Source organism: Rhinolophus sinicus, chromosome 4 (genome assembly GCF_057876585.1).
Source record: "Rhinolophus sinicus isolate RSI-liver-muscle chromosome 4, RSI-T2T, whole genome shotgun sequence".
NCBI classification, from domain to species: Eukaryota; Metazoa; Chordata; class Mammalia; order Chiroptera; family Rhinolophidae; genus Rhinolophus; species Rhinolophus sinicus.
In genome coordinates, this window is record NC_142504.1 from 98,838,132 (window position 1) to 98,845,355 (window position 7,224).

At 42.5% G+C, this 7,224-nt stretch overlaps 1 pseudogene; it reads right to left on the reverse strand.

Moving 5' to 3' along the window:
• Positions 1-986: 986 nt before the first annotated feature.
• LOC109440879 (tubulin alpha-1A chain-like) lies at positions 987-2,221 on the reverse strand (annotated as a pseudogene).
• Between the last annotated feature and the right edge of the window lie 5,003 nt (positions 2,222-7,224).

The window sequence follows — 7,224 nt, forward strand, 5'->3', positions numbered from 1 at the left end:
GATAGATAGATAGATAGATAGATAATCTGGATCATATAGTAGATGCATGTTTAACATTTTAAGAAACTGCCAAACTGTTTTCCAAAGTGGTTGTACCATTTTACATTCCCACAAATAATGTATGAGAATTCCAGTTGTTCCACATCCTTACCAGCACTGGTTATGGTCAGTCTTTTCAATTTTAGTCACTGTAACAGGTATGTCATGGTATCTCGTATTTTAATTTGCACTGACTTAATGACCGATGACCTTGACATATTTTCATGTGCTGACTTGCCCTTCATATATTTTCTTTGGTAAAGTATCTGTTCAAATCTTTTCCCCATTTTAGGGGACATTGTTTTCTTTTTGAATTTTGGTGGTTCTTTATGTATTCTGGGTATAAATGATCAGAAATATAATTTGAAAATACTTTCTGCCAGTCTATGGTTTGACTTCTCATTCTCCTAATGGTGTCTTTTGAAGAGCTGAAGTTTACAATTTTAATGAAATACAATTTATCTATTTGTTCCTTTATGCATGTAGTATTCATATAATATTTTAGTAATGTTTATAAGAAAATTTTCTCTTATGTCTTTTCTGGAAGTTTTATAGTTTTAGGTTTTACTTTTAAGTCTATGATTCGTCTTAAGTAATTTTTTTACATGGTGTGAGGCATTGATCAACATTCATTTTTTGACATATAGATATTTAATTATTTCTGCTTTCTCTCTCTCTCTCTCTCTCTCTCTCTCTCTCTCTCTCTCTCTCTCTTCCTTCCTTCCTTCCTTTCTGTCTTTCATAAGACAGGAACTAGTTTATCCAAACCGATCAGAGAAGTGACAGGTTGGGTCTGTAACAAAGCGTCATGTTTTAAAGCATAGGCTAGTAATTGTATATGAGAATATACACTGCTACATACAAATGTACTGATCAGACCACAACTTTCCAATGCTTAAAACAGAATAAGCTTCCCACAAAAGCAGCACCTTTGTGACACATTAACTTTAATATTCCTCTCCTTCTTCCTCACTTTCTCCTTCAACAGAATCCACACAACCTCCTCACAATCTTCTCAAGGGCAGCCATGTTCTCACGGGCCTCAGAAAACCCTCCTTCATCCACGCTATCATCCATGTACCAGTGAACAAAGGCACACTTGGCATAAATCAGGTCAAATTTGTGGTCCAGGCACGCCCAGGCCTCAGCACCAGCTGTGATGTTTCTCAGCATGTACACAGCTTTCTGTGCTTTGGCCACAGTGGGATGCTGGTAATTAATGTCAACTTTGAAGCCAGTGGGGCACCAGTCCACAAACTGGATGATACGCTTGGTCTTGATGGTGGCAGTGGCAGCATTGACATCTTTGGGAACCACGTCACCACAGTGCAACAAGCAGCGAGCCATGTATTTACTGTGGCAAGGGTCACATTTCCCCATCCAGTTGGCTGGCTCAAAACACACACTGGTGATCTCGGCTACAGAAAGCTGCTCCTTATAGGCTTTCTCAGAAGAGATGGCATATGTGGCCAGAAAGAAGTGGATGCAGAAATAGGGCATGAGGTTGGTCTGGAATTTGGTCAGATCAACATTTAGGGCTCCATAAAATCTGAGGGAAGCAGTGATGGAGGACACAAGTTGACCTACCAACCTATTCAGGAAAGTATAGGTTGGTGGTCAATATCGAGGTTTCTACAACAGATGTTATAAATGCGCTGCCTCTTAACCATGAATGTACAGAGTGCTCCAGGGTGGTGTGGGTGGTGAGGATGGAGTTGTAGGGCTCAACTACAACTGTGGAAACTTGGGGAGTTGGATAAATGGAGAACTCTAGCTTTAACTTCTTGCCATAATTGACAGAAAGACGTTCCATCAGCAGGGAGGTGAACCCAGTACCAGGTCCCACACCAAAGCTGTAGAAAACCAGGAAGCCCCAAAAACCTGTGGGCTGGTCAGCCAGTTTCCGAATTTAGTCCAAGACAAGGTCATTGATCTCCTTGCCCATGGCGTGGTGCCCCCGGGCATAGCTATTGGCAGCATCTTCGTCGCCTGTGATGAGCTGCTCGGGGTGGAACAGCTGGTGGTAGATGTCAGTGCAAACTTCATCAATGGCTGTATGTTCCAGGTCTACAAACACTGCCCTGGGCACATGCTTGCCAGTGCCTGTCTCACTGAAGAAGGTGTTGAAGGAGTCGTCTCCTTCCCCAGTGGTCTTGTCACTTGGCATCTGGCCTTCAGGCTGATATTATGGTCCAGGCAGTGGAGCTCCCAGTCGATACTGCTGACCTGGACACCATCCTTGAAAAGACTCTCTCTTTTCCATAGAATTGCCTTAGCACCTTTGTAAAAAAACAAGTTTTCTGTATATGTGTGGCTTTATTTCTGGACTCTCTGTTTCATTGATCTATTCGTCTATTCTGATGTCAACATCACACTCTCTCGATTACTGTAGCTTTATAATAAGTCTTGAAGCTGGGCACTGATGGTTTCCCAACCTTGATTTTTTTCTAAAGTTGTTTTAGCTATTCATTTGCATTTTCGTGTAAATTTTAGAATCAGCTTGTCAATTTCTATAAAAAGTTTGCTGAGATTTTGGTAGGGATTACATTGATGTTATGGATCTGTTTGAGGAGAATTGATATCTTAATTTTGAGTTTTTCAATCCATCTTCTCCAGTTCTTAATTTGAATTAGAACACTTTTTACACTGAATTCAGTGTTTTACTGTTGGCTTTCTACTGACAAAATGATTTCTTTAGGGAGCCATGGTTTACTCTTTCTGAATATATAAAAAATTTTTTTGGATAGAATAATTTCAAGCAAATACACAATTATTTATTCACAATGGCATTTTTATTTTCAAAAATGTGAAACATGAACATTAAAAGATGTCAAGATACCACTTTAGATGGTGTAGTGGATGTGTGGGGGGCCACCCACATGCCTCCTTTAGGACCGAAACACTCATTCTCCAGCTGCTGGGAGTGTTGGCAGTTGAGGGCTCCAGGAATAGTCTTCAGTCAATCAAGGGGCTCAAGGTCACAGCCCCTCCCCAGGGTCAGTACATGTTCAATAACTAGTTGATCAGGTCCCACCTCCTTGCCCCAAGACCTGACGACTCTGAAGGGCCACAGAAGATGCAGATCCTGATGGGATCAGCCGTGGCCTTGGTTGCATTGTCGTACAACTCTTGCCCTACCCAGTCCAGCAGCCTTCACTCCCCCACAGGTGTTGGTCCTGAGAGTGCTCCCCAGTGAAATTCTGCATGCAAATCTCCATCTCAGACAGAGTCTGTCTCCCAGGGAATCCAACAAAGACAGGTGATTATTTCCCAGCCAGCTTGCAATTAATTCACAGGCTTAAAGGAGTGTAGACAGAGAACCCCAGGTCAGCCCTGGAGGCTCACAGATGAGATGTAGGGAAAACAGGAAGCCAATTATTACTGGCCTGCTATGACGGGTAGCTTATGGCTAATGGCACTTTCCTTGTTCCGAGGTGCTTTCCCTTTCACACACAGCACTCTTTGAAACCACCCAGAGACTGGGAGGAGATGAGCGAGGTGTTTTCCCTTTCACACGTCACCATCGTCACCATCGCTGTTTAAAATCACTCTGATGTGGGAAGAGGAGAAAGCACCGGGCAGGCTTCTGCCTTCTCAGTGTGGCAGGGGCATGTGGGAGAGAGGGGTTGTGGGAAGAGGGTGACTTTCCATACATGCCAAGTGAAACAGCACAGAAAGACTCGCCCAGCTGGGAACAGGGTATCACAGAACTGGGAGTGCTCAGGGGAGCAACCACGGAAAGGGGTGGTGACTCACTTTATAACTTTCTGAACTCCCGTTTCACAAGGGCGGGAGTGTGAGATGGGAAGTAGGAGGACATAGTACAAAAAACTACCATTAAACATTTCTGAGACAAACATAGTTGTATTCACCTATTGATGCTAATGAAACCCAGAGTGGTCAGAACTGACAGGTGGGCAACCAGAAGCCTAATGAACGGATTTCCTAATTGCTCTTTGCCACAGACATCAGCCGACATTCGGTCTTCCACCTTGACATAAATCTTGTCCTACTCTTTCCCAATAATACGTGCCTCACAGAGTCACTCCACATTTTAAAAAAAAATTAGAATAGGGCCTTTATTTTTAAAAATTTATTGGGGTGACAATTGTTAGTAAAGTTACATAAATTTCAGGTGTACGATTCTGTATTGCATCCTCTATAAATCACATTGTGTGGTCACTACCCAGAGTCAGTTCTCCTTCCATCACCATATATTTGATCACCTTTACCCTCATCTACCACTTAGGGCCTTTAAAAACAACGTTAGGCTAGCTCATGTACGCCAGTTTATACAACAGACATATTTTTGTAAATTTAATTATATAATAGTGACTAATAAATTAATTGTATTACAAAGTCCTTTCACCATGTTCCCTCATTTGGCATTTGCAACCATCTATATGGTAGGTATTGTTATGCTCATAAAAATACCTCCTCTTGCAGAAGAGAAAACTCAAGTTCCAAGAGATCAGTGGTTGGTACAGGGGCCCTAGGTAAGTAGATGAGCTTGGACTTAAACTTGGGTCTACAGACACTAACGCCTGTGTTCGTCCCTTAAAAGCACCAAATGAACTTTCAGAAGACTCTTATAATGAGTTTGTTTGTCCTATGCATAAATCTGGATATCCTATTACGAGGTGGGGGCCACCTGCTTTCTTTGAAGAAACACCTATTTCAAGACTTTCTCATAAGAAAATGGAAAATGAAGAAATAATCTTTCTGGTGCTAAGGTATGTGGGGGATTGGCAGACACCAAAATTTTCAAACTTGTTCAACTGGCTTGTGGTTGGATACCAGAATCATGTGCATTCCTGAAGAGTGGCATAGAGGTGTTTTACCAGTAGAACCACCTCTCATGGTGAGAGAGGACACTATGTGAGGAGAGGAATAGCTACAGGAAGTGGAGAGGCTATGGAGGAGGGAGCCGAGGTGAGGCCTGGACGCTCTTCAGCGGTCACTCAGTAAAGACAAGACCAGAGGGTTCTGAGAGTAATAGAGGACCCCGCGTGAAACCAGGCCCTTTCTAGTCCTGTTTTATTTAACCCTCACTGCACTGCTATGAGATGTTTTCCCCTCCTTTATTTCAAATGTGGAAACTGAGGCTGTACTTCAGTTCAACTGTGCTTGTGTTCCAATCTAGTCCCAACTCCTCTTTCTTAGTAACTTCGCTGGCAGAGAGATCTTCAGAAAGAGAGTGGCTTAGGCTGAACACTCTGATGAATGATTCATGCTCTGATAGGTGTGACTAAGAGTTACTTAATGTGTTGCATTTTAGGAGAGGAAGTCAGTTACAAGAACAATGTAATGATCCCATACCTCATTGCGGTAGCATTCTTTATTTTGTTTCAGGCGGGTGGACTTTCTGGATGCTGCTCGATTGACATCAGTTAGATCAGTGCATTCCCAACTTTAGTGCACGTACAAACCACCTGTTGATCCTGTTAAACTTGACTCTGACTCGGTAGGTGTGGGGTGTTCTAACAAGCTTCCATGGGGCGCTAACATTTGAATAGAGGACCTGGGTGACCACCAACCTACATCCAGCCATGCACCCAGGAAGGAGCTGAGGTACATCTTTCTTGGAGTCCCTTTGACATACTCTTCATCCTGCCATTGCAGCACTTAAGACATTTGTGCTCTGATTATTTGTTTAGAAGCCAGCTTCTCTATCGCACTGAGAGCTCTCACAAAGCAGCCACTGTGTCCTGTTCGCCTCAGTGTTCATCTCGGTTTCCACCTCTCTTCACTTCAGCACTTTCTTGGCACAAAGAAGGCACTTAATGTTGGATGATGAGCAGCCACCGTCTGTCCTGAAGGTGGTCAGATGAGATCATAAACTCTGAGTGCTCTTACAAGGCCCCCCTGTTCTTGTTTGGCCACATGGTGTAAACCAGTGCTTTTCAACCCTGACTGTAGTTTAGAGGAATGTAAAAAAATACTGATACCCAGGTACACTTCAGGTTCTGATTTAAATGAACTGTTTTGGGACTTACTTATGGATGATTTTAAAAGCCTTTGAAGCTCTTACAGCTTAACAATAGAAAGACAAATAAGCCACCTAAAAAGTAGGCAAAAAGAGTCGGACAGACAATTCTCTGAAGAAGACATACAAATGGCCGATAAGTACATGAAGAAATGTGCAAAATCATAAGTCATTGGTGAATCAAAGTCACAGGGAAATACTACTTTACACCTAATAGGATGGCTATAATTTCTTTTTTTAAAAAAAGGACAAAAAGAAAAGTAGTGTTGGCGAAGATGTGGAGAAATCAGAACCCTCATACATGGCTGTCCTGTAAAATGATGCCGCTGCTTTGGAAAACAGTGTGGTGGTTCCGCAAAAAGTTAAACATGAAGTTACCATATGCCCCAGCAACGTCACGCCTCGGTATATACCCAAGAGAACTGAAAACATGTGTTCCCGTAAAAACTTGTACATGAATGTTCACAGCAGCATTACTCATAATTGCCAAAAAGTGGAAACAACCAAACGTCCATCAGCTGCTGAACAGATACGTAAAATGTGGTGTATCCATACAGTTGAATATTATTTAGCCATAAAAAGGAATGAAATACTGTTTACATGTGTGGAGGAACCTCAAAAACACTGTGCTAAGTAAAAGAAGCAAAAGGCCACGTATGATTCCCTTTACATGACATGTCCAGAATAGGCAAATCCATAGAGACAGAAAGCACATTAGTGGTTGCCAGGGCGTGGGGGAGGGAGGAATTGAGAGGTATGGGCTTTCTTGTCCGGGGGATGGTATGTTTCGGCATTAGATAGTGGTGATAGTGGCACAACGTTGTGACTATTCTAAAAGCCACTGAATTGTCCACTTTAAAATGGTCAAAATGATATATTTCATGTTATGTGAATTTCATCTCAAAAAAGAAAAAGTTTTTAACTTGTCAGAGAATTCTGATTGGTAGCCAGGTTTGAGACCCTCTGGTGTAAGGTAACCTGGGGCGTGTTCTCCAACATTTGCTGTTGAGAAGATGACACTGTTCTCTACATCAAATGCACATTAAAATGACCTGGGGAACTTTAAAAATGCCGATATCTGGGTGTCCCCTTCCCCTACCCCAGAAGAATCTGACTTGCTTGTTTTGGGGTGCAGCCTAAAGAAGCTCCCTAAGAAATTCTCATGGGCAGCCAAAGTGGAGACCCTGTTGACTGTGAAG